Source organism: Tamandua tetradactyla, chromosome 21, assembly GCF_023851605.1.
Source record: "Tamandua tetradactyla isolate mTamTet1 chromosome 21, mTamTet1.pri, whole genome shotgun sequence".
Lineage (NCBI taxonomy): Eukaryota > Metazoa > Chordata > Mammalia > Pilosa > Myrmecophagidae > Tamandua > Tamandua tetradactyla.
In genome coordinates, this window is record NC_135347.1 from 12,779,319 (window position 1) to 12,794,143 (window position 14,825).

The window sequence follows — 14,825 nt, forward strand, 5'->3', positions numbered from 1 at the left end:
ATCAAAACTGATGAAATAGAAAATCTAAATAAATCTTCAAGTAAAAATTGAATTAGTAATGTAAAATATTTTCACAGAGAAAAGCCCAAACATAGATAGTTTCACTGATGAAATCTACCAAATATTTAAAGAAAAAAATACCAATCCTATACAAACTGCATCATAATATAGAGGAGGGGACACCTCCCAACTCATTCAGTGAGGCTATTATTATGTTGATTCCAAAACCAGACAAAAGTATCACAAAAGTCAGAAACTAGAACACAGGTTACCAAGGGCCAAGGACAGGAATAGGCAATGGGGAGTTCTTAATTGGTGCAGAGTTTCTGTTTGGGGTGACGGAAAAGTTTTGGTAATGTGTAGTGGTGAGGGTAACCAAATATTATAATTAACACCACTGAATTATATATCTGAATGTGGTTAAAAGATGGAAATTTTAGGGGGTATATATATTGCTAGAATAAAAATTAAAATAAAAAAACAAACAACATAGGGCTGTACAACACAAACTGTGAAACTTTCATGTAAACTACAGACTATAGTTAACAGTACATTTATTAAAATATTCTCTCATAATTTGTAGCAAAGGTACTACACTAACACAAAATGCTAAAAATGGGGGCAGGTATATGAGAACTCTGCATTTTCTGCATGATTTTCTATAAATCTATAACTTCTCTAAAAATAAGTCAATTAATATATTTATTTTTAAAGTTAAAAAAAATGCAACAGGATCTCCTGGCACCCTGGCTACCCACCCTCCCTGACTCCTACTGGCTTGGAAGAGACAGCCTGCACTCCCAGTGTTGATTCCTGGAACAGAGTGGCCCTGGTGCACAACCCGGGAGCATATATGTTTGGCTCAATCTGTCTGGCATTGACCTAAGAGACCTGCCCTGTGTGTAGAATGTAGTTCAGAGAGTGCTCCTACAGAACACAGTGGGGGCAAGTAGTCAAGTGACACAGCCTGGGGCAAAGGATTGTTGGCTGTAGGACATACAGTGGGGGGTCTGAGGGAATGAAGAGTCAAAGCATAGTGTCTGGGACTGTGAGGAAACTTTCAGAGGGACGAGGGGACTTTTGTAACCATGTAAACAAGGGAATTCCTAGAGCCACATACACATGCCCTAGCAAGAGTAGGCACACGCACCGAAAGCAACAGAAAGGGCCCTATGCTCTGACCTGGAGCTGTTGTCATACAACCCAGTACATGGATAATCCCTGAAAGAGAGCACTTGCACAGACCAGTCTGCAAAAACTGAGAAGGGTGTTGGGTTTTTTTCCCCTTCTTTTCTTATGCTAGTTTCTGGCATTCAAGAAAAACTTGGTCATAACAACTAGGTGGATACAAGCCCAAAAAAAAGATGCTAGAGAGTCTAAATTTCAGCAATAGCATGTGAAAATATCATAACATTGAGGTTTCAACAAACAAAACATACAAATAGGAAGTAATAGCCTGGGTAAAACAGAAGATTAAACATTAGCAACTATCCACAAGAAGGATCAAATCTGGAACCATGCCAGAGAAACCCTCAAAAAAAAAGATTTCTCTATCTAACAAAACTGGCATTCATAAATAAGGGAGAGATTAAGACAATCCCTGATAAAAGCTGAGGGAGTTCACTATTAGACTGACTCTACAAAAGACACTAAAGAGAATTTTGCAGGTTGAAAGCAAAAGCAGTAGACCATAGATGGAAGACACATGAAGAAATAAAGATCTCTGGTGAAAGTAATGACATGAGTAAATACAAATGCAGTATTATTGTACTTTTTGATTTGTAACTCTACTTTTTACTTCTTCCAGAATCTAAAAGGCAAATGCATAAAATATAATGATAAATCAGTGGTTGTGATTTCATAATCTATAAACACATCATTTTTTATAGGCACTACAGAAAAAGTGAGGGGATGGAGGAGTACAGGAAAATGGTTTGTGTATACTATTGAAGTTAAGTTGGTATCAAAGTAAACAAGATTGTTAGGCATTTAGGATGTTAAATGTAAGCCCTTTAGGACGCTAAACATAAGCCTTTGATTTTTTTTACAAATAAAATATCTGAGAATATGCAACTTCATAGATGCAGAGATTAAAGTACTGGTTGCCAGCAGTGGGGGGTCTGAGGGAAGGAAGAGTCAAAGCATAATGGATATAGGATTTCTGTTTAGGGAAATGGGAATGTTTTAGCAATGTAGGGTAGTCATCGTCAGGTTCATGTGTCAACTTGGCCAAGTAGTGGTACCTGTTTGTCTGGTTGGGCAAGTGCTGGCTGGTCTATTGTAATGAGGACATTTCATAGAATTAAATCATGATCACGTCAACTGCACCCATAGCTGATTCCATTTGTAATCAGCTAAGAGCAGTGTTTTCTGCAATGAGTGATGCTCAATCTAATCACTGGTAGCCTTTTAAGGAGGATTCAGAAGAGACAGGCTCTCTTCCTGCTTCGGCTGGTGAGCCTCTCCTGTGGAGTTTATCCAGACCCTCCATCGGAATCGTCAGCTTCACAGCCAGCCCTGCAGATTTTGGACTCTGTGTTCCCACGGTCATGTGAGACAATTTTATACATTTTATATTTGGAATGTTCCCTGTTGATTGTGTTTCTCTAGAGAACCCTAATACAACTTGTTACCAGGAGTGGTCCTTAAGAAACAGAATATTAAAAATGGGTTTTTATGAATGGTTTTTAACTTTGACTGGATTCAAAGGCACTAAGGACTCTGATTCCCATAATCAGAATGACACTGCCAATCCATGAAGTGAGCTGGCAAAAGAGATAGTCAAAATATCACTATTCGATTCTCCTAATGCTTCACTTGTACGAAGCCAGGCTCTGGGGGATAATGCTTTTGACACTTTTACAGAGTTTTGTGGAAATAAGGAGGTATAGAGATGTTGGCTGGTTTTTGTTATACACACTGGATACATTAAGGAGTGAAAGGGATGGGCTTAAGGCTTCAAACGAGAAGCTTAAGCACCTTCTGACAGATATAGAAGTTTCTATGAGTATCCTGAAGGAAAATCTTACTTCCTGTAGCCATAGACTTGAGATCTCTGAAAATCAGACTCAGAATCTTATTGTTAGAGTAGCAAATTTACAACAGAAACTGAAACCTCAATATTGCCTGGTATCTGCCATTAAAGTGAGCACATTGATTGGAAAGGAGTGGGACCCTGAAAAATGGGATGGTGACATATGGATTGATAATGATGTTGGGGGTGAGGTTGAAACCCTAGGTCATGCTGAGTCTTCTCTAGATAATCCTGTAATAGTCTGCCCTGAGGACATAGCTGCCCCACCTCCAGCCTTGAGGAGTTGGCCACCCAACCTCTTCCTGAAGGGATTAGCCCTAGAGTGATTAATCCTGTTTCACCAGATGAAACTGCAAATGAATGCCCTGAAGCAAATGGCTTGGAAGATATTTATAATTCTTTTCATGACCCACCCCCACCACCCCTCGTTTCTTCCAGACCTATAACTAGACTAAAGTCCCAACAGAACCCTAAAGGTGAGGTACAAAGTATCACACATGAGGAGGTATGTTATACTCCAAAAGAACTGTCTGAGTTTTCCAATTTATATAGACAGAAATCAGGGGGATTTGTGTGGCAATGGATTTTAAAGGTGTGGGATAATGCTGAGAGGATTATAAGGATGGATCAGGCTGAATTTATTGATATGGGCCCACTAAGCAGAGATTCTGCATTCAATGTTATAGCTCCAGGGGTTAGAAAAGGTATTAACAGTTTGTTTGGATGGTTGGTTGAAACATGGATCAAAAGGTGGCCGACATTACCTGAGGTTGAAATGCCAGAACTGCCCTGGTATAATGTAGATGAGGGGATCCAGAGGCTTAGAGAGATCGGAATGTTAGAGTGGATTTATCATGCAAAACCTGCTCTTACACCCCAGGAATGTCCAGAGGATGCACCTTTTACCAGAACAGTGAGAAATAAATGATGATGTGAGACCAGCGCCATCATCCCCGAAGAGCTCTGTAGTTGCACTTCTCTGTGGGTCAGATACTACTGTGGAAACTGCTGTAACTGAGCTAGAATCCTTAAACACAATGGGGATGACCAGATCCCTAGGTGGCAGAAGCCAGGTGACAGTACTTAACTGCCAAAGACAGGGTAGACGTGGCAATTATAATAGATAGCAAACTCAAAGCAGGAGTCAGAATTATATGACTCACAGAGATTTGTGGCACTGGCTAGTAAATCATGGGGTACCTAGACACACAATAGGAGGGCAGTCAACTAAATTCTTGTCAGAGCTGTATAAACAAAAGAGTTCTAGGTCAAGTGAACAGAAGTCTAACATGATTTACAAAAACACAGAGTCATGGCCCCTTTCTTAATCAATTTCCAGACTTGAGACAGTTTACAGACCCAGAGCCCCTTGAATGAAGGGGAGGCCAGGTGCCTTTGGAGGAGAACTCTGTTACACTGCCACAAATTTATACTGTTAATCTTTCTCCAAGCCTTCCCCAAGGAGACTGACGGCCTTTTATCATGGTAACTGTGCATTGGGGAAAAGGAAATAATCAGATATTTCAGGGATTATTAGACACTGGTTCAGAAGTGACATTAATTCCAGGGGACCCAAAATGTCACTCCAGTCCACCAGTCAGAGTTGGGGCTTATGGAGGCCAGGTAATCAATGGAGTTTTAGCTCAGGTCCATCTCACAGTGGGTCTAGTGGGCCCCCAGACCCATTCTATAGGTATTACCCCAGTTCCAGAATGTATAACTGGAATAGACATACTGAGCAACTGGCAGAATCCACACACTGGCTCTCTTAATTCGTGCAGTGAGGGCTATAATGGTGGGAAAGGCCAAGTGGAAGCCACTAGAACTACTCCCACTTAGCAAAATAGTAAATCAGAAGCAATACCAGATACCTGGAGGGATTGCAGAGATTATTGCCACACCTAAGGACTTGAAGGATGCAGTCCTTGAGACAGTTTACAGACCCAGAGTCACCTGAATGAAGGGGAGGCCAGGTCCCTTTGGAGGAGACCTCTGTTACACTGCCACAAATTTATACTGTTAATTTTCCTCCAAGCTAAATAGGAGAGTTGGGGATTTCCACCACATCCCCATTCAACTCTCCTATTTGGCCTGTGTAGAAAAGAGATGGGTCCTAAAGGATGACAGTGGATTATTGTAAGCTCAACCAGGAGGTAACTCCAATTGCAGATGCTGTTCCAGATGTGGGATCATTGCTTGAGCAAATCACTACATCCTCTGGTACCTGGTATGCAGTTATTGATCTGGCAAATGCTTTTTTCTCAATAGATGTTAGTAGGGACCACCAGAAACAGTTTGCTTTCAGCTGGCAAGGTCAGCAACATACTTTCACTGACCTCAGGGGTATATCAACTCTCCAGCCCTATGTCATAATCTTGTCCACAGGGACCTTGATAGATTCTCCCTCCCACAAGACATCACACTGGTCCATTATATTGATGATATTATGTTCATTGCACCTAGTGAGCAAGAAGTAGCAACTACTCTAGACTTATTGGTAAGGCGTTTGTGTGTCAGAGGATGGGAGATAAATCCAACAAAAATACAGGGGCCTTCCACCTCAGTGAAATTTCTAGGTGTCCAGTGGTGTGGGGCATGTTGAGATATCCCTTCTAAGGTGAAGGATAAGTTGCTGTATCTGGCCCCTCCTACGACCAAAAATGAGGCACAATGCCTAGTTGGTCTCTTTGGATTCTGGCAACAACATATTTCTCATTTGGATGTGCTACTCTGGCCCATTTATCAAGTGACCAGAAAAGCTGCTAATTTTGAGTGGGGACCTGAACAAGAGGAGGCTCTGCGACAGATCCAGGCTGCTGTACAAGCTGCTCTGCCACTTGGGTTGTATGATCCAGCAGATCCAATGGTGCTGGAAGTGTCAGTGGCAAATAGAGATGCTGTTTGGAGCGTCTGACAGGCCCGTATAGGAGAATCACAATGCAGACCCTTAGGATTTTGGAGCAAAGACTTACCATCTGCTACAGATAACTACTCTCCTTTTGAGAAACAGCTTTTGTCCTGTTACTGGGCCTTAGTAGAGACTGAACGCTTAACCACGGGCCACCAAGTTACCATGAGACCTGAGTTGCCTATCATGAGCTGGGTGTTGTCTGACCCACCAAGCCATAAAGTTGGGTGTGCACAGCAGCACTCTATTGTAAAATGGAAATGGTATATACAAGATAAAGCCAGAGCAGGTCATGAAGTTACATGAAGAAGTGGCCCAAATACCCATGGTCTCCACTCCTGCCACATTACTTTCTCTTTCCCAGACCAGAACTATGGCCTCTTGGGGAGTTCCTTACAGTGAATTGACTGAGGAAGAGAAAACTCGGGCCTGGTTTACAGATGGTTCAGCACGATATGCAGGTACCACCCAAACGTGGACATCGGCAGGACTACAATCCCTTTCTGGGGTGTCCTTGAAGGACAGTGGTGAGGAGAAATCCTCCCAGTGGGCAGAAATTTGAGCAATACACCTGGCTGTTCATTTTGCTTAGAAGGAGAACTGGCCAGAGGTGCATTTGTATACTGACTCATGGGCTGTTGCTAATGGTTTGGCTGGATGGTCAGGGACTTGGAAAGACCATAATTGGAAAATTGGCGACAAAGAGGTCTGGGGAAGAGGTATGTGGATAGACCTTTCTGAGTGGGCTAAAAACATGAACATATTTGTGTCCCATGTGAATGCATACCAGAGGGTGACTTCAGCAGAGGAAGGTTTTAATAACTAAGTGGATAAGATGACCCGTTCTGCAGATACCAGTCAGCCTCTTTCTCCAGCAACTCCTGTCCTTGCCCAATGGACTCATAAACAAAGTGGTCATGGTGGTAGGGATGGAGATTATGCATGGGCTCAGAAACATGGACTTCCACTCACAAGGCTGAGTTGGCTACAGCCACTGCTGAGTGCCCAAAATACCAGCAGCAGAGACCTACACTCAGCCCCCGATATGGCACCATTCCTTGAGGTGACTAGCCAGCTACATAGTAGCAGGTTGATTACATTGGACCACTCCCTTCATGGAAGGGGCAGTGATTTTTTCTAACTGGAATAGACACATGCTCTGGATATGGGTTTGCTTTCCCTGCACGACATGCTTCTGCCAAAACTACCATGCGTGGACTTACAGAATGCCTTATCCATTGTCATGGTATTCCACATAGCATTACTTCTGATCAAGGAACACACTTCACAGCAAATGAAGGGTGTACCCAAGGGAATGGGCACATGCTCATGGAATTCTCTGGTCTTACCATGTTCCCCATTATTCAAAAGCAGCTGGACTGACAGAATGGTGGAATGGCCTTTTGAAAACTCAATTACGGTGCCAACTAGGTGGCAATACCTTGAAGGGCTGGGGTAATGTTTTCCAGGAAGCTGTATATACTCTGAATCAGCATCCACTGTATGGTGCTGTTTCTCCCATAGCCAGGATCCATGGGTCCAGGAACCAATGGGTAGAAATGGGAATGGTACCACTCACTATTACCCCTAGTGATCCACTAGGAAAATTTTTGCTTCTTGTCCCTGCAACCCTGAGCTCTGCTGGTCTACAGGTTTTAGTTCCAAAAGGGGGAGTGCTTCCACCAGGAGAAACAACAATGGTTCCATTGAATTGGAATCTAAGACTGCCACCTGGTCACTTTGGGCTACTCATGCCCCTGGATCAACAATCCAAGAAGGGGATTACATTATTGTCTGGGGTGATTGACCCTGACTATCAGGGGGAAATAGGACTGCAACTACACAATGGAGGTAAAGAAGAGTTTTCTTGGAATACAGGAGATCCCCTAGGGCGTCTTTAAGTACTACCATGCCCTGTGATTAAAATCAATGGAAAACTGTAACAACCCAATCCAGGCAGGACTACCAATGGGTGTGAAACTTCAGGAATGAAGGTTTGGGTCACTCCACCAGGCAAAGAACCATGGACAGCTGAAGTACTTGTTGAGGATAAAGGGAACATGGAATGGGTAGTGGAAGAAGGCAGTGATAAATATGAACTACAACCATGTGATCAGTTACAGAAACAAGGACTGTAATGCTGTTTTGTTCCTGTTATACTTTTTAAGTTGTAAGATACCAGTTTTAAAAATGAATATAATCCAAGGACTTGTACCCTATTCTGGAGAGATTTCATGTGTTTCCAGTTATATGCAGGATAGTTGAGTATTGTTAGGTGAAAGAAAAAAAGGTGTGTTTTATTGTTTTTTATTTAGAAATTAGGTATGGTTTAAGGTGATATGTATAGCTGCCAAGCTGACAGGGGGTGGACTGTCATGGTCAGGTTCACGTGTCAACTTGGCCAAGTGGTGGTACCTGTTTGTCTGGTTGGGCAAGTGATGGTCTGTCTGTTGTGATGAGGACATTTCATAGAATTAAATCATGATCATGTTAGCTGCATCCACAGCTGATTCCATTTGTAATCAGCCAAGGGGAATGCCTTTTGCAATGAGTGATGCTTAATATAATCACTGGAAGCCTTTTAAGGAGGATTCAGAAGAGACAGGCTCTCTTCCTGCTTCGGCTGGCGAGTCTCTCCTGTGGAGTTCATCCGGGCCCTCTATTGGAACGTCAGCTTCACAGCCTGCTGTGCAGATTTTGGAGTCTGTGTTCCCACAGTCACATGAGACACTTTTATAAATTTTATATTTGCGAGTATTCCCTGTTGATTCTGTTTCTCTAGATAACCCTAACTAATACAAGGGCAGTGAGGCTACTGCAATATTGTGAATGTCATTAATCCCATTGAGTAGTATGCTTGGGAGCTGTGATGGGAAAGCTTATATCTTACATATGGTCCCACAAGTAGAAGAATAAAAAAGAAGAAAGAGCAACAAAAGAGACAACGACAATTAAATGTGATATGTGATTCTGGCAGATCTAGCAAGGGAGGAGAAAATGCTGAAAGGACATTATTGGGACATATGAAAAAAATTGGAATATAGACTATAAAAGCTTCATATCAAGATTAAATTGCTCATACTGCAGTGAAGGTGGTGACACAAGTGGATATCCTTGTTCTTAGGAAATGTACATTTCAGTATTAAGTGTTCAAGAAGGATGATATACACCATCTACACTCAAGTGCTCAGAAAATGGATAGGTAGATACATACATGCATAAAGGATGGATAAAATGATGTGGCAAATGTGGCAAAAAGTTTAAATTGGTGGATCTGGGTATCTGGGGGCAAGTAAGCCTTTGTTGGAGTTCTCTGTATGGGGTTTGTATTATTTTTGTAACTGTCCTGTAAGTTTGAACATATTTCAAAATCAAAAGTTAAAAAAGGATCATGTACTTAAACTGTAAATCTTCTAGAAGAAAAAACATCAGAAAATCTTTGCAATTTTGGGTTAGGCAAAGACTTCTTAAATATGACACCAAAAGCATAATCTGTAAAAGAAAATCTGATAAATTAGATAGACTTCACCAAAATTAAAAACTTTTGTCTTCAAAAGGCACCATAAAGAAAATGACAAGCCTCTAACAAGGAGAAAACACTTGCAAAACCTTTATCAAAGTACTGATATCCAGAATATATAAAGAATTCTACCAACTAATTAATAAGAAGATAAACAATCCCATAAAATATGTACAAAAGATCTAAACAGACATTTCACACAGAAGATATAAGAATAGCTGATAAGCACATGAAAAGAACTCCAACACATCATTGGTTATTAGGGAAATGGAAATAAAAAAATACAGTGAGATACCACTACATATCTACTAGAATGGTTATTTAAAAAAAGACTGACAGTATCAAGTGTTGCAGAGGATATGGAAAAACTGCGGAAGCCTAATACATTGCTGGTGGGAATTGAAAACAGTTAAGCAATTTCTTAAAAAGTTAGATATAAACTTACCATATGACTAAGCACTTCTATTCCTAGGTGTTAGCATAAAAGAAATTAAAATGTGTTCACACAAAAACTTGCACATTACATTAGTGCACAGAAGCATAACAGGCCCAAATTGGAAACAATCTAAATGTCCGCCCACCAGTAAATGGATAAACCAAATGGGCACATTCATACAATGGACACTATTTAGCCATAAAAAGGAACCAACCACTGATACATTCAACAACATGAATGAGCCTTAAAAACATTATGTTAAGTGAAAGTGCCCAGACCCAAAAGACCATTTATTATATGATTCCATTCATATGAAATTTCTGAAAAGGTAAATTGATACAGACAGAAAGCAAATCAACAGTTGCCAAGGTTGATGAGTAGGTGCAAGGACTGAGTGCCAGTGTCTCTGATGGAACATTGTGGGGTGATATAAATATTCTAAAACTGAATTGTGGTGATGACTGCACTACTCTATGAATTTATGAAAAATCACTGAATTGTACACTTACAATGGGTAAATGTTACCTTTTATTATTAAAAATAATAAAGTTATTTTTAAAAGTTTGATATAAACTAGTAAAGTTTATAATCTCCCTACAAATAAAAATGTATGGGTTTTTTTCAGTACGTGCCTACCTTGTCTGATCCCAATACAAAGTATACAACTTCATGAACAATCCAATTCTTATTCCTTTATTCCATAATATGTCAATATCAAATGTCCACTGATTGCCAAAGAGCCTCAAAAACAAAATATTTACATGGTTTATTAATTGACATTACATAAATCCTAAAATAATATTCTTATTCACCCTTAAATTCAAAATCAATGATTATTTAAATAATAATTAAATAATACTAAATACTTCATTCACCCAAGGTAGGCCCATATTTGATCACAGAACCACGGTATCAAATACTCAACAGAAATTAAAATAAGAATATAATTTAGTATTAATTCATTCCACAAATATTTACAGAGCCTCGATGATATACAAGGCCCTGGCTGGGCAATGGAGATACAATAATGAGTGAAAACAGAGGTGGATCCTACCTAGACGTAGTTTGCTAATTCTAATGAACAACATAAAGGAGCATCCTTACCTAAGTCCTATTATAGATTAATGGCTTATTTGAGCAGCAAGATTTATAGATTACCATTCAACAAAAAGTACATTGGCTCAATTTATAAAAAGAGGTTAAGAATTGTAATTCCAAACTCAGATTCCTGAGGAACTTGGTTAGGTAGCGGGATAGAAAAGATCATAATTAAGTTAAGTGAACAGTCCTGTTTTTATATATATTTGTTCTTAAAATATATATAAAAAAGGAATAAACTAGGGGTGCATGGGTAGTTCAGTGGTAGAATCCTCGCCTGTTATGCGGGAGACCCAGGTTCAATTCCCGGTCCTTGCACTTCCCAAAAAACAAACAAACAAAAAATAAGCAATCAATAATTCAACAAATGGTACTGCAATAATGGAATATTCACATGGAAAAATATTGAAATGTGACCCTTCCATACAGCACGCGCGCACACACACACACACACACACACACAAATAAAGGAATAAACTAACAGTAAAATCATTTCCATGGTCTTATAATAGTGCCCCTAAAACATGTTTTTCATTTTAAAAATATGTAAAATGAATTCAGCCATTGAAAACATAAAATTACTTTTAAGCAATCAGGCAAGGAGTATCAATTAGAACACCTTAATTCTTAAGGCCATATGGAGCACTTTATTTTAATCAAATGACTTCAAGCGTTGGCTTTTGAATCACTTCAATCTGGCTTCACCTTATCTTATTTTCTTCATTCAAGTTATCATAAACTTCTTTCACAGTTCCTTACAATAATATATTATACTCTCTTCAGGGTTTTTAAACATATTGTTCCCTCTGCCTACAGCACACTTTTCCAAATGTTTCTCTCTCTCTCTCTAGCTGTGACTCAGCCTGACAGTCTAGGCTTGTAGTCTGTCACAAAGATCTTTCCTGAGGTTTCCCAGACTAGGTTAAGTTTCCCTGCACTGTGCTTTCAAAGCACTATGAAGTTTCCCTTCTTAGAACTCCTAAAATTTCTAATTATAAGTTCAATGTTTGATTTGCCAGTATGTTCATAAATATATTCCCAGAGCCTAGGAGGGTGTCTGGTACATGTTTTGGAGCTCAAAAAGTACTTATTAAATAAATGACATTTAGATAATATACAGATAAGCTTTCCCTCATTATTTCTTGCTTCACGTATTACTTTGTAATGAAAATCCTTTTCTCTGGTATTTAACTTATTTTACACTCCTCAAGAATAAAGAGAAATCTACTTATGTTTCTAAACTTGTTCCACGACTTCATTTACGCACATGTTATCCTTTTATCCACTTTTTCCTTTTTAAGAAAAATATCATTTACTACAGAAAAACATGATTCCAGTAAAGACTTGTAATGTATAACTTACAAGTAGATGACAAAAGATGCAGTGAAAGATGTCAGTGTCAAAAAATAAGGAACACAGGCAAGTAAAACTAAAATAACACAAAATACTATTAAATATTTTATAGTCCAGTCATGAGCAACTTGATAACAATCAACTAAAACAACTATACTGTTAAAAATTTAAATATTGTTTTCTTTTGAATTCTAATTTCTTTTGTGAATAAAAGGTATAAATGAAGAACTGAGATAATTTCTTATAAGACTATAACTTTTTCCAGTCTCATGTTCCTGAATAGAACAATAAATTCCATCATGAAACACTATGACTTATGACTACAAGTAGACTCTGTTCTAAAGTTTATTTCCATTTAACTAGATAAATCAATGAGTTAACTAAATGTTATTTGGAATATAAGAGTTTCATAAGCTAATGGATACAGAAAATTAATTGTTGAACAAAGCAGTTCTAACCCCTTGTTCTAGTTTGCTAGCTGCTGGAATGCAACACACCTGCTGGCCTTCTTTCCAGATCTCTGGGTTCTAACAACTTTCCTGGGGTGAGTGCTGAGATGAGGTATGCTGAGCTGCTTGAGCTGTGCTATGTTGAACTCTCTCATTTAAGCACAAGCCAATTAAATCAAACATCATTCACTGCAGCAGGCATGCCTCTTAGCCAACTGCAGATGTAATCAGCAACAGATGAGGTTCACATGCCATTGGCTCATGTCCACAGCAACAGAACCAGGCACCTTCACCTGGCCAAGCTGACACCTGAATCTAACTACCACATGTCCACCCCTTGTCATTTGGAAACTATACACATCAGCTTAAACGATAGTTAAGTGACAAAAATTCTCTTCTGGCTATGGACCTATGAATCTCAAAACAAGTTATCTGGTGACAATATGCAAAGGAGGACATTCACAGGATACAGGTTTTCATTTCCATAGGGAGAAATTGGAAGGAACACAGGAGTCACAAGACCCAAACAGTTCTGAAAACCTGCAGGGCAAACATCACTGGATTTCAAAGTCCAAAAGTCATTTATCCTTCAGCTTTAGAAAGTGGCAGTCCCACCCTTTCCAAGGGCCTATGCAGTGGTCTGTCTCTTCCTGAATCAATCTCAGGGACACTGAGGAGAACACTTTTTTCGCAGCTCCACCCTCTCCAGGCATCGGGTCCACACCTGGGCTCTCTGCCATTTCCGGGGCACACACTCAACCCTTCCATGTTCTTGGGGACCCCTCTTCCCAGTCCCCAAGGAGAGTGATATACTTTTCCAAGGCCTGATGCAGCACGACTCTTCCATTGCAATGAGGTGGGAGACTCATCTTCTGCCCTCAGGGCAAACTCACCCTTTCCATGTATATGGGTGGGTCCACTCTCCTGGCCAAGGTTTCTTGGCTTCAGACCTGAGCTCCCAAGGGTTCTCATTCTGCAAACTCCAATTTGTTCCTTTTGTGTCCCTCTTTGTCCAGATTGGCAGTAGTTCCATTTACACCAACAGTCTGTTCAAGCACTCCAGGACTCCTCTATCAATCTCTTCACAGTTCCTCCAAAATCTTCCCCTTATCCATTAAAAAAAAATTGGTCCAACATGTCTGGTGTTTGCAACCTGCAGCAGCACCCCACTCCTGGTACCAAATCTGTTCTAGTTTGCTAGCTGCTGGAATGCAACACACCAGAGATGGACCGGCTTTCAATAAAAGGGGATTTATTTAGTTAACATACAGTTTCTCAGAGGAAAGCCAGCTAACTTTCAACTGAGGTTCTTTCTTACATGGGAAGGCACAGGGTGATCTCTGCTGGCCTTCTTTCCAGGCCTCTGGGTTCCAACAACTTTCCTCAGGGTGATTTCTTTCTGCATCTCTAAAGGCCTGGGCTGAGCTGTGAGTGCTGAGACGAGGTATGCTGAGCCGCTTGGGCTGTGCTACTTGAGCTCCCTCATTTAAGCACCAGCCAATTAAATCAAACATCATTCATTGCAGCAGGTACGCCTCCTAGCCGACTGCAGATGTAATAAAAAACAGATGAGGTTCACATGCCATTGGCTCATGTCCACAGCAATAGAACTAGGTACCTTCACCTGGCCAAGTTGACACCTGAATCTACTTACCACGCCCATATTACAGTATTCCACATTTTCACCAAGCGAGATTCCAGGATAAGTAAATTTCCAAATTAAGCTATTAAAATTTAATTTCAACAACCAGATATCACTGTACACCTATTAAAATGGCTAAAATCCAAAACATGCTGGCATCAAATGCTGGGGAGGGTGTGGAATAAGAAGAACTCTCATTCATTACTGGTGGGACTGCAAAATGGTATAGCCACTCTGAAAGAGAGTCTGGTAGTTTCTTAAAAAGATAAATACAGGCTTTCCATATGATTCAGCAATTGTGCTCCCAGGTAGTTACCCAAATGAGTTGAAAACTTATGTCTACAAAAAACCTGTACATGAATGTTTAAAGCAACTTTACTTAGAA

The 14,825-nt window shown here is 40.1% G+C and overlaps 1 protein-coding gene and 1 non-coding gene across 6 annotated transcripts in view; one reads left to right on the forward strand and one right to left on the reverse strand.

Annotated features, from left to right (window-relative positions):
• COMMD10 (COMM domain containing 10) overlaps positions 1-14,825 on the reverse strand; it is a 212,468-nt gene that overhangs the window by 82,594 nt on the left and 115,049 nt on the right. The gene's annotated exons all lie outside the window — the stretch shown is intronic.
• On the forward strand, positions 11,244-11,314 carry TRNAN-GUU (transfer RNA asparagine (anticodon GUU)). The gene has a single exon. It is a non-coding gene; the product is annotated as a tRNA-Asn (tRNA).